The sequence below is a fragment of the Giraffa tippelskirchi genome, chromosome 5, assembly GCF_054371585.1.
Source record: "Giraffa tippelskirchi isolate mGirTip1 chromosome 5, T2T-mGirTip1v1.2.pri, whole genome shotgun sequence".
NCBI lineage: Eukaryota > Metazoa > Chordata > Mammalia > Artiodactyla > Giraffidae > Giraffa > Giraffa tippelskirchi.
The window spans coordinates 171,545,173-171,566,387 of record NC_137279.1 but is presented as its reverse complement, the minus strand read 5'-3'; the positions used below and the strand labels follow the sequence as shown (position 1 = coordinate 171,566,387).

Sequence of the window (21,215 nt, the reverse complement as noted above, 5' to 3'; positions counted from 1 at the left end):
TTCACTCATTTGACAAGTATATACTAAGCATCAAACATATGCCAGACAGTAATGCTAGCCACTGGAAATGTAGAAAAGAACAAGAAAACTGTGGTCCATTCGTACTATCACTTTTTGGGGTAGAGATAGATAAGTAGGTAATTACTGACAAGCCTGTGAGAGGAATAGGCACAGGGAACTATGAGGATAAACAGGAAGGTCAGTAAACTCAGGACCAAGGGAATCAACGAATGTGCCCTAGAGAAAGTGGCATATAGATGTAATTCTGAAGGGCAAGTGGGAGTTAGCTCAGACAGGATGAAAGGGGCAAGGCAAAGTATTCCTGACAAGAGCAAGAGTCAGAGGTGAGAGAAAGCAAAGTACATCTAGGGAACTAAAAAGTTTTGTATAGCTACAGGAGGAACTGTAAGGAGAAGAGGTGAGTGAGATGTGTTGGACAGAGAGGCAAACACCAGATCATGTTGGATTTTGTAAGCCAAGTTTGAAAACCTTGCCTTTCATACTATGGGAAGTTCCAGATGGTTCTAAGCGGAAGAGTGACATGATGGTCACCTAAAGTAGAGAAGTAGGGGGAAGAGGAATGGATAAGTCTGAGTGACTGAGTCCTGCTGCTTTTGAGGGTGAGCGGGGGAGGAATCACAAATGATTTGAGGGTTTCTGGCCCTGGAAACTGAAATAAATGGCCATAGAATTTTCCAAGCTGGTGCAAAAAAAAAAAAAAAAGAAGAACTAGTTTTGAATTTGGAGAGAGATAATGAGTTCTGTTTTAAAGCACAACTGACATGCCTGTGGGATATCATAGGAGAGCTATTAAGTGGGAAGTTGGATAGAAAGGTTTGGAGCTCCAAAGAAAACAAAGGGCTGAGGGACAGATTTGGATGTCTGCTGCAAGAGAGATGATAATTGAAACCATGGGAAGGGATGAGATCATGCAGAGAAGCGGTAGAGAATAAAAGAGAAGGCAGCCTAGGACAGAGCCTTGACAAATTCCAACACCTGAACAATAGTTACAGTTGCCAGGAAAGGAAACTAGAAAGGTATGGCCAAGGAGCTAGAAGGGCACCAAGCAGAATGCTACGTCACAGAAGCCCATGAAAAATTTTGTTTCCAGAGGAAGGGAATGGTCAGCAGTGTCATAGCAAAAATTAGAACAGCATTTGATAACACTGGTCAGAACAGCTTCAGTAGAGAGGAGCAGAAGCCAGACTTTGAAACATTGGGAATTTAGTAAGAAATGAGAAAGTATAGATAGCAAGGGTAGTAAATGCTTTTTAACAAACTTTGGCTATAAAGGGCGAGGGGCAGGGAAAGGGAGAGAAGAGTGAAAGAGAGAACATGGAGAAGATATCGGGTTGAGGAAGCTATTTTTATTTTGTTTTGTTTTAAGGTAGAAGACATTTTACTATGTTTAAATGCTGATATGAAAGAATTCTCCCCTCACAGAATATGAATGTTTTATTATATGTTTATAAAATATTCTTTTGTTCATTCTTTTATGTCCTAGCAGCCTTGCAAGGTGGGTACAAGAGGGGCTATGAATCACATTTGATATTGTTAATGATGTTGTTTAATTGATGAGGAAAGTCAAGTACTAATGAGAGAAAGAGACTTTGCTTATAAGCCACATGGTAGGTTAGGGCTGAGTCACACTGGAACCCCAGTAATATGTCTAGGTGCAAATGTGACCAACAATGAACTGTGATGTGGTGCTAAAAGCTTCAGTGTTAAAAACTGCTGAAGCTCTGACCCAACACCAAACTAACTAAGTTTGACTCTAGGGGAAGGAATATGTTTTAAAACATTCCCAGGTAATACTAAGGCACAGCTAAGGGTGAGAATCATTGTTTTTCATTATTTTTTAACTTAATCTTATTTATAGTCATTGAGGGTATTTAATATTATTCCCAATCAATTAATAAGGAGTCTGTTGACACATGGAAGGTAATGAAACATAGAACTATGTGGTAGGACTAAGATTCAAATTCTGCTCTGGATATTTTTCAAACAGGTACATAATAAATGTTGAGCTCAACCAAATGGATTCCAAGCTCTCTGATATACTACTCAGTTTGTTTATTGTATTTACATATGTCCTGTCTATTGATTCAGAAAACTAAATTATCATACTCTGGGAATTATACCATGAAGATACATTTAGGAATTCTAAGGATCAAACTGATAAAATTCTAGCATCTTACATACCTATGTCAACAGGAATTTGGTGTCAACAGATCACAATTGATCCAAAGACTAGAGCAAACATTCATCCCTGAATTTCTCAAATGTTTCCAAATTAATATACTCTGACCTGTTATCACATTTATGATAGCAAAATCCTAAAAAATTCCATATTTTATAAGTAGCAAGTGAATATATTATCAATGAGTATTACAATAAAATATACTGAAGTCAGAAAAGATGAATAGAAGTTAAAGTTACTTGCACAAATATGGGCATGTTATGCATTAGTTCATAATCATGTACTTTTTTTTAAATATAGAAAAAAAAAAGTATATAAAAGCTCAACCAAAAAACCTCTTAGAACTAATAAATTAATTAATTAAAGTGGTAGGATACAAAATTAACATACAAAAATTTGTTGTGTTTCTATAAAACTGAACTACAGAAACCGAAAATTAAGAAAATAATTCTATTCACAATAGCAACAAGAATAAAATACTTAGGAATAAATTTAACTAAGGGGGTGAAAGACTTGTACACTGAACATTATAAAACATTAATGAAGGAAATCAAAGAAGAGAGAGATAAGTGGAAAGGCATCCATATTCATGGATTGGAATAATTAACAATAAGATTTCCATACTATCCAAAGTGATCTACAGACTCAGTACAATCTGTATTAAAATTCCAATAGGATTCTTCACAGAAATAGAAGAAATCCTAAAATTCATATGGAAACATAGGAGATAGTGCATAGCCACAGCAATCTTGAGCAAAAAGAATAAAGTTGGAGTCATCACATTTCCTGATTCCAAAATATATCACAAAGCTACAGTAATCTAAGTAGTATGCTACTGGCATAAAACAGACATATATACTAATAGAAGAGAATAGACAGCCCAGAAATTAATCCATACACTTGAGGTCGACTGACCCCTAACAAGGGTGCTAATAACACAAAATGGAGAAAGATACTTCCTTCAATAAATGATATTAGGAAAACTGGATAGCAACTTGCAGAAAAATGAAATTGGTCCTTATCTCACATAATATACAGAAATCAATTTAAAATGGATTAAATGTACAACCACTAGAAGAAAATATTAAGAAAAATGATTCTTGACACTGATCTGGACAATGAGTTTTTTGGATGTTACACAAAAAGCATAGGCAACAATAGTAAAAATAGACAAATAGAACTGCATCAGATTAAAGTGATTCTGCATAGCAAAGGAAACAACCAACAGTGTAAAAAGTTGACCTGTGGAATGGGAAAAATATCTTCAAATCATATATCTGATAAGGGGTTAATATACAAAATATATACTTAACTCATACAACTTAATAGTAAAGAAAAAAATAACAGTTTAAAAATGGGCAAAGGACCCTGAATAGATATTTCTCAAAAAAAATTAAAACAAGAAATACAAATGGATAACAGATACATGAAAATGTGCTTGGCATCACTATTCATCAGGGCTATGCAAATCAAAACCATGATAAGGCACCACCTCACACATGTTAGAATAGCTATTATTAAAAAGACAAAATATAAGGGTTGTGAGGATGTACAAAAGGGAACTCGTGCACTATCATTGGAAATGTAAATCAGTACTGTCCCTATTGGGCTTCCCCAGTGTCTCAGTGATAAAGACTCCTCTGCCAATGCAGAAGATGCAGGTTCAATCTCTGGGTCATGAAGATACCCCGGAGAAGGAAATGGCAACCCATTCCAGTAGTCTTGCCTGGGAAGTCTCATGGACAGAGGAGCCTGGTGGCTACAGCCCATGGGGTTGCAAAAGAGTTTGACATGACTTAGCGACAAAATAATAACAACAACACTGTCACTATGGAAGTCCTCAAAAAAATTAAAAACAGAAATATCTTATGATCCATCAATCTCACTTCTAGGTATATGGAATCAATATCTTAGAGAGCTATCTGCATCCCCATATTCATTGCAGCATTATTCACAGTTGCGAAGATATGGAAATAACTGAAATGTCCATTAACGGATGGATAAAGAAAATATGATACAAATACACACACACACACACATATATATATGAAATATTATTCAGCCTTGAAAAAGAAGGAAATTTTGCCATTTGTCACAACATGGCTGTACTTGAAGAATATTACACTAAATGAAATAAGCAAGACACAGAAAGACAAATACTGTATAATCTTACTTATGTGAAGAATCAAAAATAATTGAAGTCATAGAAGCAGAGTAGAATGATAGTTGCCAGGGTCTAGGAGGCAGGGAAAATGGGGAGATGATTGCTCAAGGGTAAAAACTATCAGTTAAAAAATGAACATGTTTTGAGGAACTAATATATATCATAGTAGCTATAGTCAATACCACATTGTATATTTGAAATTTTCTAAGAGAGTAGATCTTAATTGTTTTCTTTAGAGAAAAAAAAATGGTAACTATGTGTAGTGATGGATATGTTGATTAGCTTGATGGTGGTGATTATTTTACCATATATATATATTTATCAAAACATCAAGCTGTATAGCTTAAATATACAAATTATACCTCAAAAAGCTGGAGAAAAAATATCAGCTCATGCAGCTTATTATCCTCACTATCAAAAAACAAACAAAAAAATAAACAAACGACTCAATCAAGAAATGGCAGAAGACCTAAACAGATGTTTCTCCAAAGAAGATATACAGATGGTCAACAAACACATGAAAAGATGCTCAACAACACTAATTAACAGAGAAATGTAAATCAAAACTATAAGGAGGTATCACCTCACACCAATCAGAATGGCCATCATTAGAAAATCTAGAAACAATAAATGTTGGAGAGGATATGGAGAAAAGGAAACCCTTTTATACTGTTGGCGGGAAGGTAAACTGATACAGCCACTATGGAAAACAGTACAGAGGTTCCTTAAAAAACTAAAACTATAACTACCATATGATCAGCAATCCCACTCCTGGGCATATACCTAGAGAAAATCATAACTGAAAAAGCCACTTGCACCCCTCAGTGTTCATTGTAGCACTATTTACAACAGCCAGGACATGGAAGCAACCTAAATGTCCATCAGCAGAAGAATGCATAAAGAAGATGTGGTACATATATACAATGGAATATTACCTCAGCCATAAAAAGGAACAAAATTGTACCATTTGCAAAGATGTGGATAGACCTAGAGACTGTCATAGAGAGTGAAGTAAGTCAGAAAGAGAAAAACAAATATCATGTATTAGTGCATATTTGTGAAATCTAGAAAAAATGGCATAGATGAACCTACTTGCAAAGCAGAAATAGAGATGTAGACATAAAGAACAAATGTATGGATACCAAGAGGGTAAGGGGAGAAGTGGGATGAATTGAGAGACTGGGATTGACATATATACACTATTATGTACAGAATAGATTACTAATGAAAGCCGACTATAAAACACAGAGAACTCTATTTGGTGCTCTGTGGTGACCTAAATTGGAAGGAAACCCAAAAAAGACAGGATACATGTATGTGTAAAGCTGATTCACTTTGCCGTACAGCAGAAACTAAGACAACATTGTAAAGCAACTAGGAAAGTCAAAGTGTTAGTTGCTCCGTCCTGTCCAGCTCTTTGTGAACCCACGGACTGTAGTCTGCTGGGTTCTTCTGTCAATGGAATTATCCAGACAAGAATACTGGAGTGGGCTGCCATTGCCTTCTCCAGGGGATCTGCCTGACCCAGGGATCAAACCTGGGTCTTCTACATTGCAAGCAGATTCTTTACCATCTGAGCCACTAGGGACAGCCCATGAAATAAAAAATAAAATAAATAAAATGTAAAAAATCTAAATACTGCACTAGACTTTCCAAATATCATTTTATTTAATTCCCAAGACTGTCGTCTGAGGTACACCTTATATTATATAAATATATGTTTTGTGAATGAAAGAACTGGATCTGAGCTACAAGAAATGACTTTCTCAAGGTCACAAAGGCTTTGAGGTCAGTCTGACACCAAATCCCATTTGCTATTCGATGCTGCCTCTTTCACATGAAGCAGGGGCAGGTGCTGCTTTTCTAGTCCCCAGGCCCACACACTCCAGGAACACGGAAGCTCACAGCACTTATTTTATTATGTATTTTTAAATGGTTTTCTTCTTCATAAGAACATTAGTATTCTACACATGAAGAAAATATTTGATTTTTATTTATCTTTCTTTCTCTTTTTATGTTTCGGTGCCAGGGATAAACAGTATTCCCGGGGTCATTTTCTCTGAATACTAGCTGTGGGAGGCAAGAAAACCTTGTTGATGACCACCAAAGCTGTCAGATTTACCTTAATAATCCAAACGAATTACTCAGAGACTTGCCAATAACCTTTTGACAAAAAATAATGAATTATTTATTAAATATTGGGTAACAGTATTTCCTCAAAGCTAAAAGAAACTCTGTGGGGGAGTTATTAATAACATCATGGGGCCCCAGTTTCCTTAGGGCCCCCTTTGCCTGTGCTGTCCGCTCCACCCTGTTTGTGGCATCTATCCTGGTATTTCTCTCATTGACTTGCCATTGTCCGTTTACTCACCTGTTTCCCCACTAGACTTGAAGCTTTCACCAACAGGAACTCTCATTTTTGTGTTTCTAAACTGGTACAGAGCCTAGCTACAAGCTTCTGCTTAGTAAATGTGTGAAGAATGAATAAATGAATGAGTGACTATAACGTTATTCTTTTCGCTTAAAAGGGTTTGTTAAATGTACAATCAGTGATGATGTAACTTTTAAATCTCTATGAAACCTTTCATGCAAATTGCCAAAGCAGCAAAAAATTCATCATTACAACAGGTTGGGATTGTTGATTTAGGACATGTGATACCCAAACCCTGATGTGTTCTCAGATCTTTATTAGACAAGTATTCTAGTTAATTAACATGGGGTCAACTTTTAAGTAAACTGTTTCTCTAAACTCTGCCATTGGTCCTCAAATCTCGATTACCCATGTGGAGTCTGTACCCCTTTCACTCAAAATGGCTTCTACTATATCTGTCTGCCAGGAATATCCATCTTTGGCCCACACGACCAGCTGGGAAGAAAGACTGACCGAGAGCAAGACCTGGGCATGGAGTGACCTGAGAACGTGACCCCAGTACCGCCAGAATGATGTCTCACAGGTACCTCAAAATCCATGTCAACTGAAGTCATGAGTTTTACCAAAACTTGCTCCTCCCCTTAGTGACCTGTCTTTAGCTCAGGATATGGCATCACTATTCTCTTGATTACTCAGATTAGAAACCTAGGTGTCACTCTGGAACCACCCCCCCTCCACTATTTAGCTCTCTCTCTCTGGTATCCTATCATAAACAGATCTTAAAATGTCTGCTTCTCCATTCCTACAGCTACTATCTCAGTTAAAGACTACATAATTTCTCATGTTGATTACTGCAATAATCTCCTGCCTGAAGTCTCTGCCTCCAGTAATCTCCACAGTGAATTCAGAGGTATCTTTCTAAGATGCAAAACTGACCATGTCATTCTCCTGCCAAAATGCTTTGGAAGCATATTTTTCTCAGTAGCTACCTTGAATTGGTGTCCTGATTAGCTTCTGCTCTCATCAGTCCTCAACGATGCTCCAGCCATCTTGAGCTGCTTTGACTTTCTCCAGTATTTCTGATAGTCTCAGGCCTCTGGAGTCTTAAACCAGCCTGGAACATTCTTTCACAGATCTTTGTCTGACTAACTTTCTATTTACCTTTCAAGTCTTCGCCTAACTGTCATTTTCTCTGAGAAGTCTTCATAAGATAATTGATCCAGCTGGATGTTAGCTCCAAGAGAATGAGGCTGTGTCTTCCTCAGTGCCTGGCATGGTGCCCTATACATATTGTATTGCATACTTGTTGAATGAATGAAAAAATGAGAATAATGGGAGGAAGGAAATTGATACTAAATACTGATGGACAGGGAGGCCTGGCATGCTGAGGTTCATGGGGTCGCAAAGAGTCGGACAGGACTGAGCGACTGAACTGAACTGAAGTACTGATTATGTGACCAGGCACTGTCTAGGCTCTATCTCATCAAAGTCATTCAGTCCTCATGACAGCACTAATGTGTAAAACATCACAGTCCTCATTTTTCAGATGGAGAAATGGAGACTTAGAGAAGTTGAGTAACTTACTTAAGGTCACAGAGCTGGCAAAGGCATAGCAAGGACTGATTCCAAAAATCTGTATCTTTCTATTATTCCATATGGCTAGCATGGAGCTCGTAGCATATGAAATAATCAAAAAACTATTGTTAAGTGAATGAATAAATGAATATAGGGAGATCATGCTGCTGCTGCTACTGCTAAGTCGCTTTAGTCATGTCTGACTCTGTGCGACCCCATAGACGGCAGCCCACCAGGCTCCTCCATCCATGGGATTTTCCAGGCAAGAGTACTGGAGAGGGTTGCCATTGCCTTCTCTGATAGGGAGATTATAGTTGCAAATAATATAATTCATTTCAGGATGAATACATATACCAGATAATACATATACCTTCTCTTTGGATGGTAGACTGCAGCCATGAAATTAGAAAATGATTGCTTCTTGGAAGGAAAACAATGACAAATCTAGACAGTGTATTAAAAAGCAAAGACATCACTTTGCCAACAAAGATCCATACAGTCAAGGCTATGTATGGTCTTTCCAGTAGTCATGTATGGATGTGAGAGTTGGACCATAAAGAAGGCTGAGTGCCAAAGAATCGATGCTTTTGAACTACAGTGCTGGAGAAGACTCTTGAGAGTCCCTTGGACATCAAGGAGATCAAACCAGTCAATCCTAAAGGAAATCAACCCTGAATATTCATTGGGAGGACTGATGCTAAAGCCAAAGCTCAAATACTTTGGCCACCTGATGTTAAGAGACAACTCGTTGGAAAAGACCTTAATGCTAGGAAAGATTGAAGGCAGAAGAAGAGGGTGACAGAGTATGAGAATCGTTGGATGGCATCACTGATTCAATGGACACGAACTCGAACAAAGTCAACAACAACAAAAATAATGCCTATCTTTGTCCAACGGGTCTAGGGATGATTTATCATCATCATCATCCTATCTTCTTGCATTTTGCAATAAAGGCCACTGAGAAAATATTACTGTCCCTACTTGATAGTTGAGACAGACAGATGAGAAACCTGAGACACAGCTAAGACCCCCCAGTTAGGTTAGTGTGACCAGTCACGGATGTGCACACAGATCTGACAAAGAAAGAAACGGAGACTTTGGAGAGAACCAGGGCTATCGTCACTGGTAGGAAATGGGATTTGAGGCAGAGAAGTTCAGGTAGTGTGTGCTCTAGCATAGAGACAGGCAGGACCTGACTATAACAGTCAGATAAGAAGTGAAGGGGCTCGGGAAAGGAGTGGGAGGAAGGCAAAGCTCACCTATGGCTCCAGAGATCTTTGCATTTCTCCCTCAGATGTGCATGATTGAGTCCAAGCCCATCAGACTTCCCAAATCCATCACACCCCACTGTCATCATTTCTTGCCTAGTCAATTTTCATAGACTTCTCACTGGTCTCATCCCTCCTGTCTTGCCACTGGCAGTCCAGACTCCGCACTGCAATCAGACTGATTTTTCCATTAGGAAATCTCTACCATGTTATTTCTCTATTTTATTTCTTTATTATTTCTTCATTTATCTGGAGGATGAAATCAAAACTTCTTAGCATGGCATTCAAGTCTTCTAGGCTATCTCCTATCACCCTCACATTTCTAAGGATATTGCCCATTCTCCTCATGTCCCACACCTAATAAATAGTTTATCACACTCTGAATATGCTGGGGCTTTTGTTACCTCGGCACATGATGTTGACTTTTTCTGATCCTGATGAAGTCTTAGGCGTCCTTTAAGGCCAGCTCAAATACCGTTCCCTCTGTGAAGGTTTTGGTCCTCCTAACACTATGAGGACAGTTAACTGCATCTGTATTTGTGCTTCTGGAGCACTCCTCACATGGTTCTGGAACAGCAAAGTGTTGCCCTGTTTCTTTTTCCTGTCCCCAGCCTGTGCTATCCTTACGGGCAAGGACAGTGATGGTTGCTGTGATGTCGCTGACATGTAGCATCATGCTTGGCACATGTTAATGAGCGAAACCAAGTGGTTCTCATAGTGTGCTCCCCAGTGTAGTGTTAGTCAGTCAGTCGTGTCCAGCTCTTAGCGATCCCATTGACTGTGTAGCCTGCAAGTCTCCTCTGTCCATGGGATGCTCCAGGCAAGAATACTGGAGTGGACTGCTATTCCCTTCTCCAAAGGATCTTCCCAACCCAGGGATCAAACCTGGGTCTCCTGCATTGCAGGCAGATGCCATACCTTCCAATCTGCTTCTTCATTATCTCCTTTCAACTTAAGGTCTTAAAGCCGTCAACATTTTTCTCATCACAGGTTCTTTTAGGACATTGTTTTGCATTGATTTTTGACTAGATAGAAAAAAGTCCTCATCTTCCTCATCACCATCGTCCCCTTTTCAACAACCTAGTAGTATATGAAGGGTAACATGGAAGAAGACTGCTGCTCTCCACCACGGTGTCCCTTCACAATAGCATCTCTTGCCTCATCAGCACGTGTGTTTCCTTGTACAATTCAGTGTTGAGTATTAGACAAGAGCCCACTCTCAGGCCCTGGAATGGGTACTCCTTCATTTAGCAGTTTATTACAGGTTATGATAAAGCATTCAGGCGAACATCCAGTGGAAGGGATACACAGAGGGTATGTGCCCTCTGCAGACCCACACCTCTGCCCAAATCTCCCCGTGTTCACTGACCCATAATTGTGCTCCCTAGACCATTAGAAATATAATGAGAACTTGTTAGAAATGCAGATTCCTAGGCTATCCCCCAGATCTGCTAAATTGGAAACACTGAGAGTGGGATCCAATCCCCAGGCGATTCTGATACATAGTAGAGCTTGAGAACTGGTGCACTAAATAAAGGGTTAAAGGAATTAAAGAGGAATTCTGTGTGGGAAAAATCAGGAAAGGCTCCCCAGGGGAGGAAGCATTTGGATTGGACCTGATAGAGGTTAAGATTTAGATACAAAGAAATAAGAGGAAACAGCTTTTCTGAGAGAGAAAATTGCAAGAAGGAAGTCAAGAAGCTAGAGAAGTCCAGTGCAAGATCAGGCAATGTGTTGGGCCCTGTTGCCTGGAGTCTAGAAAGAACGAAGAAAAGTAAAGTGAGATCAGTCTATGAACTAAGTGGCTTCTCCCACCCGCCCATATACCCCTCCACAGGAAGGAGGCAAGGACTGTGTTTGACTCAGCTTTGTGTCTGAAAGCTGACTCAGAGCAAGGGCTTGGTGAATGTTTTAAGACTGATTGAGGGCAGCTCAAATGAAGAAGAATATCAGAGAAATAGGTTTTCTGTGAGACCGGCCATATCGTGCTACTGTTCCTGAAAAGGAAAGAGCAGAGAAAATGCTTCCTCTGCAGTGAGAGCAGAAACTTTCCCATCTGGCTCCATCTAGTGTCTTAATGGGCAGATTTCTAGTCTAGGAGACCTCTAGCCAGGCAAACAGCCTCTGAACCTTATTCTGTAGGCACCTGGGTGGAAGGGAGGCGGGGCAACCAGGGCCTGGCTTTAAATTGAAAATAACTTTAGGTCTGAGCTTTCTTGATTTTTTTTCATTTGGTTATTTCATTTAAATTTCCTGTGGTTTTGGTGTACGTGTATGTGAGAGAGAGAGAGAAAGAGAGGAGGAAAGAAAAGAGAAATCTTTTGCATATGCCTAATTCCAAAGACTCTGCACCCAGAATCTTTGAATTCCCTTATCAGGGCATGTGTGATGCATTTTGGCCATGTTCTATAACCTCCACCAGGGGGTATCCCAGACTCTAACAAAGCAGCATGCAAGCCTTGGACTTGGGAGGGGGTCATTTTTCTTTAAAAGTGGTCAATAAATTACTGTCAATGCCTCAGATAAGGATAAAAAGAATGCTGTTCTAAGGAAATAATGACAGATGCAAACATATGTACGGGTGTTCACTAAACTGCAATAGCAAAAAATTGACAATTACCTAAATATGGAATAAGAAAAAGTAATTAAATAAGCTATTCACATACATGCTATGGATTATGCAATTCTTAAAACACATTTTTGAAGAATAGTTAAAATGTAGGAAATGGTCATAATATTTCATTGGGTAAAAAAAAACAAATGCAGTATGATACCCATTTTTATTAAAAATGCACAAAAACACAAAGAAAAAAGTTGGCAAGAAGTACAGTGATATGTTGACTTGTGGACTTAGCAGCAATGTAAATTTAATTATTCTTTTATATATTTTCTATAATGAGGATATTTACAGTTTAAACGTGGCATTAGATTAAGAATTGGACAGTAGCATTAAAAGAAGGAAACTTAGAAAATGAAAAGTGAAATATTAGTCAAATGGGAACATTTAATCAAATAAAAAGAATACAGTTGTAATGATTTGGAAAAACACATTTTGCCAATATTATCTAGTACAACCCAGGCCCCATTATTATTGATGACTAAGAGGTTACATGTTTGGTGTTTCAACAAACTACTTCCTATTTTTAAAAGCATTAAATAAAATTAACATGTTAAGCAACGTAGTTTTCATGAGCTAAATGCCATATCTGTATGAGATAACAGATATATAGGCAAGTTGAAAATTTTAACTGAGTCCAGGGTAGAAGATCATATATCCTTGATATTGTCCATTCTGAATGAGCCTTCTATGAACAAAATTACTTGTGTAATAATAGCTTTACTCCCCTATATATTTTCATATCAATCTCATAAAAATCCCATGATCAAATCCTGATCGACAGATATGTATACTATTCCTAAAACACTGTTTCTCAGAAGTGGCAGCTCAGGTAAGATTTTCTGGTATTTCTTCTGCACCTAGCACTGAGCTAGACATTGTGCCTGTTCTCTCGCATATTTATATCAACAAATCTTTGCAGAAATCTATATGTGCTATTAGCCTTGTTTTGCAAAGGAGAACATTGGGGCTGACAGAGGGGAAATGACTTCCCCAAAGTCACACAGGTAGCATGCAAGCAATAGTGCCTGCCCTCAAACCGAGATCTGTCCCCTTGCAAGCCCAAGCACTTCCCACCATATTTTTCATTTCCCAAAGGGGTCACCTCCAAGGGAGAATTAAAAGGATGGAGGAGGAGATGCAATGTCTGAAGCTCTCAGAAGGCACCACTGTGGTCTGACTCCTGCTCTGCACTCTAGTGACCTTGAGCTTGAAAGGGACAAAGGAGCAGACTCCCCTGATGCTCTGTGATGAGTCAAGAGGAAAGTCAGCTCTCAGGGAAACAGCTGGCCTTTCTCCAGCAGCCGGGCCTGAGAGATAAACAGATCAATGCAGACACTCATCTCCACCTAATGAGCTAATGGCACAGCCAGGGTACTGCCTTATTGGATTGCTGGTCATGCTGAAAGTTTCCAGAGTTAAGCAGGCCTACAGTGGGGGTGGAGGACTCATTCCCCACCCCCTAGTGAAGTCTGGCTTCTTTGTATGAATTCTTGGAGTGATTTGTTCCCTTTGTTTGTTCATTCTTTTGTTTGTGTTTGTTTTTCCTCACTCCCCTAGGACTGTGTTGAGATTTGATGAAATGATGTCAATGACCTTTCTGCTCTGTAGACAGAGTGCCAAAGATGAAGGAAACACTGTCCTCCCAAGAGGCAGACCAGTGTGTTGCAAAGAATCCCCAACCGGCATTAGCACAGCGGCATTCTGATTCCCGCAGGGATGTAACGTGGTATTTGGGCACACTCCTGCTCCTCTCTCATGTCAATTTCCCACATGAACCATGAAAGCATAGGCGTGAAAGTCGCTCGGTCATGTTCGACTCTTTGCAACCCCAGGGACTATACAGTCCACAGAATCTTCCAGGCCAGAATACTGGAGTTGGGTAGCCTTTCTCTTCTCAGGGGATCTTTCCAACCCAGGGATTGAACCCAGGTTGCAGGCGATTCTTTACCAGCTGAGCCACAAAAGGAGCCCAAGAATACTGGAGTGGGCAGCCTATCTTTTCTCCAGCGGATCTTCCTGACCCAGGAATCGAACTGGGGTCTCCTGCATTGCAGGCGGATTCTTTACCAACTGAGCTACCAGGGAAGAAGCGTAGGAGGGACTAGAGTAAAAGGTGTTTCTGTACCAGGTGGCACGTTATGAACACAAGTAGCTCACCCGGCACTGACAATTACATTAAGCTACTAGTATGTAATCCTGCTGGTCTCTATAAACCCAGACAATGGTTAACTGTAGATAATGATAATTCTAATAATAACTACAAATGAATGTTTATTGAACATTCTACTTCTCACTCAGAGACAACCACCATCACTCATCGCTAGCATCAAACTATTGCTCTCTCTTCTTGAGCTGTCTCTCTCTGAACTTCTTTCTTGACTTTTCTTAGTACCCTCAGCTATATTTCCCCTGGTCTTTTGCAATGGGCATGAAGCAGGCAGCCCCCTTCAGAGGCAACCAGAGCATCTCACTGAGCCAGGTTTCAGGTAGTCCCTGCTCTTGCACTAGTTTATTACCAGCATATACAGGCTTCTGCATATATAAATACACCAAATGGTCATTACTTAATGGCACCTGACTGAGGCCCTTCTCAGGAGCCAGAGAATGCTCCTGGGGTTGGAGGCACAGGCAGGAATCTCCCCCAGAGCTCATTCCTGAATATTCAGATTCCTGAAGGGAGACTCATGGCTTGCTGCACAGCCAAAAGAAGAGTAAGGAGCTGGACAGTCTCCAAACTAGAAGGGAGCCAGAGAGGCCACCATCCTCAACCCATGACTGGAGAATATAAATTGACATCACAGAGGAATTCTTTGAGTTTGTTAAAAATAGAACCTTTATATATGTCCTCCTCTGAGGAGTCTTCAGAGGGATTTTGGCCTAAAAGTATCTTAAGGGTTCAATTATCTCAGTGGTTTACAATTTTTTACAACTGTGGAATTCTTTGTACATAAGGAATTACATTCAAAAGCCATAGAATCAAACAGATGCAGATATTGTTAAGGCTTCCTGGAGCACAGTTTGAAAATCACTAATCTAGTCCAGGATTACTTTAGTCCTGCTGGTGGTGAAGCTTTGACCAAACAAGGGTCCCTGCTTATAGTCTTGTGCTCTTTCCCCATCTATGCATTCCCCACCAAGAAATATTTGCTTAGGTTCTACTATATTAAGTCTACTGAGGGAATCACAGCAAGACTGTGTTGAAGTCCACACAGAGCTCATAGACCACTGATGGTCTGGCCAAAGAGAGAAAGGCAGAACCCTACAAATGGACTAGATGAGGGTTTCTTAACATTGACCCTAATGATACGTTGGACCAGATCATTTTTCATTGTCAAGTGTTGTCTTATGCACCGCAGGATGTTTAAAGTAGCCATGATTTCTACCCACTGCTGCTGCTGCTGCTAAGTCGCTTTAGTCGTGTCCGACTCTATGCGACCCCATAGATAGCAGCCCACTAGGCTCCTCTGTCCCTGGGATTCTCCAGGCAAGAATACTGGACTGGGTTGCCATTTCCTTCTCCACTAGATGCCAGTAATAACCCCTCTCAAATCTTGACAATCAAAAATGTCTCCAGACATTGCCAAATGTCCTCTGGAAGTAGGGGGCAAAATCGATTCCATTAGAGAACTGTGGATTAGCTAACACAAGACAGCAGCATAAGGGATCTCACCAGGTTGCATAAAATTTAAAGCCAAATAAATGATGAAGACAGTGTTGTAAGAATTCTGAGAAGGGGCTCCTCTGCACCTATGCTCTCAGGGTGGTGATACCAGCACAGTGCAGAGGAAGGAGGAGCAAGTTCTTGGCTTCAAGTGGGCTTGACCCTGATTGTCTTCCCACCCTCCACTCCTATAAAGATTTTCTGGCCTGGAAGCTTCATGGAGAGACTCCTGGACCAAGACAAGACCACCTGCCTCCATTCCTTGCTGTGCCACCAATTCACAGTATGGCACTGGCCAAATCCTTCTCCCCTCTGGACGTCAGTTCCCTCAGCCATAACAAAAATAGAGAGCAAGGTCTATAGTCTCACCAATAATCCTTTTTTTTTTTTAAGCCAGTTTAATTTACTTTATTATTCTCTTTATAAAATTATGTGGTGGCTACAGCTGGGGTTTGGGTCCTCTGCACGGAGACTCTGGTATGGGTCTTCACAAGATGGTCAGTGAATTCCTGATATGGAGACTTGGTGAACACTGTCTCTTTCCAGAGGTCAAGGGTGAGATAACTGTAGGTCTTGGAAATGGCATCAAAAGTGGCCTTGGCGAAGTTGCCCAGGGTGGTGGTACAGCCCCTGGCAGAAGTGTAGCAGTCATCTATGCCAGCCACCAGCAGCAGCTTCTTAGGAACAGGGGCGAGATGATGCCAGTGCCTCTGGGGGCAGGGATGAGGTGCACCAGCATGGAGCCACAGTGGTCAGTCACCTTGGAAGGAACTGTGTGGGGCTTTCCTCTTCGCACGGGGATGATGGACAGCTTGGCCAGGATGATGGCCCCATGGATGGCAGTGGCTACTTCCTTAGAGCACTTGGCACCCAGACCGACATGTCCATTGTAATCCCTGACAGCAATAAATGCCCTGAACCTGGTCCACTGGCCAGCATGGGTCTGCTTTTGCATGGACATAATCTTCAAAACCTCATCCTTGTGGGATGTTCACAAGAAAAAGTCAATGATCTCAGGCTCCTTGATAGGCAGAGAGAAGAGGTAGATCTCCTCCGGGGACTTGATCTTCACGCCCTTGACCAGGAGGCCCAGCTTAGTGACGGAGAGCCACTCCTTGTCCTTGGTCTTGCCTCCGCGAGCTCCACAGCCGCGACCCTGGCCCAGGACACCACTACCGAAGCCTCCGTGGAAGCCACCGCAGCCTCCCATTCCAGGGCCTCCGGGGCCTCCGGGCCCTCCTGCAGCACCAGCGTCATCCCATTTGGTGTTTTCACGAAGATGAAGGCACCAATAATCCTTAAGTTCCCTCCTAGCTCATGGATTCCATTTTCTAATTTTTGCCATAATCCTAGAAAGATTAAAACCAGGTTTGGCTGATGACTACTTGATCTTAGGCTTTCTCAGCCATATCTGAAAAGCCACTTCTTTGGATAGGTAGGTTGGAAAGGAAAATACAAAGAGGGTTTATGCTCCTATCCATACTTTGGAATAATAATAACAATGATTAATCTTCATTTGTGGGCTTCCCTTGTAGCTCGGTTGGTAAAGAATCTGCCTGCAATGCAGGAGACCCAGGTTCGATTCCTGGGTTGGGAAGATCCCCTGGAGAAAGAAATGGCAACCCACTCCAGTATTCTTGCCTGCAGAATCCCATGGGCAGAGGAGCCTGGAAGGTTACAGTCCATGGGCTCGTAAGACTCGGACACGACTTAGCGACTAAACCACCACTACCAACCTTCATATGTGGCTTTGTAGTTTACAAAGCACCTTCACATATGCTATTCAGATACATGATCCTCAAAACAACCCTATGAGGTGAGAATAATTACCATCATTTCACGGATGAGGAAGTCAAGTTTCAGTAAGGTTGAGGGTCTTTGCCTCAGGTCACATCCAGACCTCCCCAACTTCAGGCTCCTTGCTTCAAACTCCAGCTGCCTGTGCTACACTGAGTGTATTGGAAACTATCTCTCTAAGTCTCCCAGAGATAGGACATAAAGGCCAAGTGACTAAGACACTCAGGCAGAACAGGAAGGGAAGCGACAGCACGCTGAGGATACCATGCTGACCGTGATGGGGGTGACAGAGCTGGCTGAACAAGTGCCAAACTGAGTGCTTTGAAAGAGTAGAAAAAAGAAAAAAAAAAAATCTTCCCACTGTTTGCCTGCCAAGCCCCTGCACAGGGACATGGGTACAGAACTCTGCTTAAGGTTTAATTCTATTGATTACACATTCCATTTTCCAAAGTGCCATTTGCCTGAAGGAGCAGGTGGTGTTTTCGGCATCCATTTAGCTGATGTATTAGCCATGTGGCTCAGTGCATCAGCAGGCCCGAGTCATCAATTTACGGTGAGATGACAGAGGGAATCACTCACTGCAGAATCCTAATGGGGAGAGGGGGAGGGGGGGATGGAACACACAGAAAGGGACAAAAACAGTGGGATTGTGGCCCTGACTGGGGCATGGGGAAGCAGGAGATGAATGGCCCAACATAGGACCTTTGGTTGATAATAGCAAACACACTTAGGACCTGACTCTGTGGCAGGTCCCAGGCTCGAAACTGGGGTCACAAAGAGGAGTCAAAGAATTCCCACCTCCAAGACCTCAGTTTCATGGGGAAGGCAGACATAAACTAGTAACAATAACATCAGATATACATTACAGTGGAAGGATGTGGTAGGTAGCAGAAGAGTATTTTAAAATTCCACAGTTACGGTTCAAGTCCCAGCTTCATTATTTACTAGCTTTGCAGTTGTAAAATTTGAGGCAAAGTTAGGCTGGAAGCTCATGGAGAGTAGGCACTATATGTCTTATACATTTTTGAATGCCCACTGCCCCAGCCCAGTGTCTGGTATTGCCATCATAATCACCCAAGAATATTAATAGTATAATCATGAAAACAATAAAAGTAATCATAACAAAATAACATTTACTGAGCTCTTGCTACTTTCCAGGTCCTGCCTAAGTGTTATATGTCTCTTCATCCTCACAGTTCAGTTCAGTTCAGTCGCTCAGTCATGTCCGACTCTTTGCGACCCCATGAACTGCAGCATGCCAGGCCTCCCTGCCCATCACCAACTCCCAGAGTTTACCCAAACTCATGTCCATTGAGTCGGTGATGCCATCCAGCCATCTCATCCTCTGTCGTCCCCTTCTCCTGCTGCCCTCAATCCTTCCCAGCATCAAGGTCTTTTCCAATGAGTCAACTCTTCACATCAGGTGGCCAAAGTATTGGAGTTTCAGCTTCAACATCAGTCCTTCCAATGAACACCCAGGACTGATCTCCTTCAGGATGGACTGGTTGGATCTCCTTGCAGTCTGAGGGACTCTCAAGAGTCTTCTCCAACACCACAGTTCAAAAGCATCAATTCTTCAGCGCTCAGCTTTCTTCACCGTCCAACTCTCACATCCATACATGACCACTGGAAAAACCATAGCCTTGACTAGACGGATCTTTGTTGGCAAAGTAATGTCTCTGCTTTTTAATATGCTATCTAGGTTGGTCATAACCTTCCTTCCAAGGAGTAAGCATCTTTTAATTTCATGGCTGAAATCACCATCAGCAGTGATTTTGGAGCCCAAAAAAATAAAGTCTGACTCTGTTTCCACTGTTTCCCCATCTATTTGCCATGAAGTGATGGGACCAGATGCCATGATCTTAGTTCTCTGAATGTTGAGCTTTAAGCCAACTTTTTCACTCTCCTCTTTCACTTTCATCAACAGGCTTTTTAGTTCCTCTTCACTTTCTGCCATAAGGGTGGTGTCGTCTGCATATCTGAGGTTATTGATATTGATATTCATCCTCACAACAAGCCCATGGATTAGGTACTATTATTATTTTTATTTTATAGATGAGCAGATGGAGCCTCAAGGAGGTTAAATAACTTTCTCATAGTCACACAGCTTGTGAGTTGTGATGGAGCTAGGATTAAAATCCAGACCTGTCTGGCTCCATAGCCATACAGCCATTCAACACTGCAAAGTTCAGTTATCCCAAATATACTCAAGTTATTTAACCTTGCAGAGACCTCATTTCCTTATAAGTCAAACGGCTCTATTTTTTTTTCTTTATAGGCTGTTGTAAGCACCAAATAAGACAATGTACGTAGAGCATTACTTAGTACATTCTAAAAAGCTCAATAAATGATACTTACCACTATTCCCATTCTAAAGATAATTATGTTCAGAGAAGAACTCTGAGGGTCAGAGCCCACCTAGTTTTTAAGAGAAACTTCCCCAGTGCCTGTGTGAGTATCTTCTCTGATGAAATGAAGGTGCCTCCTCTGGCCCCCATCCTTGCTAAGTGTTCCAGTATGGTTCTTTTTAATTAGATCATTAATGTTTTACTTATTATGACTTTTGTCATTTGACATGCAACATGAGGTAGACTGTGGCAAAGGCAAAATGTGAGCAAAGCAATTTCTCAGGTAAAGCTTCAGAAATTGTGTTTCAATAAAAAGGCTCATTGGCCCTTGAGTTTCAGGGAGGAAATTTACCTGACAGAAGTACAGAAGGTGTACATGGGAGAAGGACGGTAACCATTTGCCTTGCAAGAGAACCCCACCACTACCCTATCTGTGTCTGGTGGGACTCCCTCCACCCTTTCTGAGAAGGCAGTGTCACAGAAATGGACACTCACTGGTGTTTCACCACTCATTCACTTATTCATTTATTCAGTGTATATTTTTAGAGGTCTTGCTTTATTCCAGGTACCATACTGGGCACTGAACTTAGAGAAATGAATAAGATTGCTACCTAAAAATTTAAAAGGGTGATACGTGCATAGTTGCAAAATGATGTGATAATTTGTTGTCATGCTATTTAAAATAATGACAATTTAGAACCATCTCAACTGTAAATACTAGTAGATTTTAAATTATGATACATAATTTCAAAGGGATATTATTCGATCATTTAAAGAATTTATAAATAATTTCAAATAATGTGGTAAAATGTTCACAGTACAATGTTAAATGATATAAAACTGTATATATAGTATGTTCTTACTGTATATATGGGCTTCCTCATCGGCTCAGTCACTAAACAAACCACGTGCAATGCAGGAGACTGGTTCAATCCCTGCATTGGGAATATCCTTGGAGAAAGAACTGACAAGCCACTCCAGTATTCTTCTCTGAAAAATCTCATGGACAGAGGAGCCGCCACCTAACTATATATACAGATATGCAAATAACTAGTCAGGAGGAAAATGTTCAACTTAATAGCAGTTACCTTTGGGTATGGTGTTAAGGGTAATGTTTTTCTCTGATATAATATTATTTTGTATTTACAAAATCTTTCACAATGAACATATAGCAAAAACTATCCAAAGGTATAAAATAACTATTATTATAT

At 40.8% G+C, this 21,215-nt stretch overlaps 1 protein-coding gene and 1 pseudogene across 10 annotated transcripts in view; both read right to left on the bottom strand.

The window, feature by feature from the left end:
* LOC145504408 (BEN domain-containing protein 5) overlaps nt 1–21,215 on the bottom strand; it is a 1,377,102-nt gene that overhangs the window by 420,042 nt on the left and 935,845 nt on the right. The window lies entirely within an intron of this gene.
* Nucleotides 16,238–18,149, bottom strand: LOC145507917 (small ribosomal subunit protein uS5 pseudogene; annotated as a pseudogene).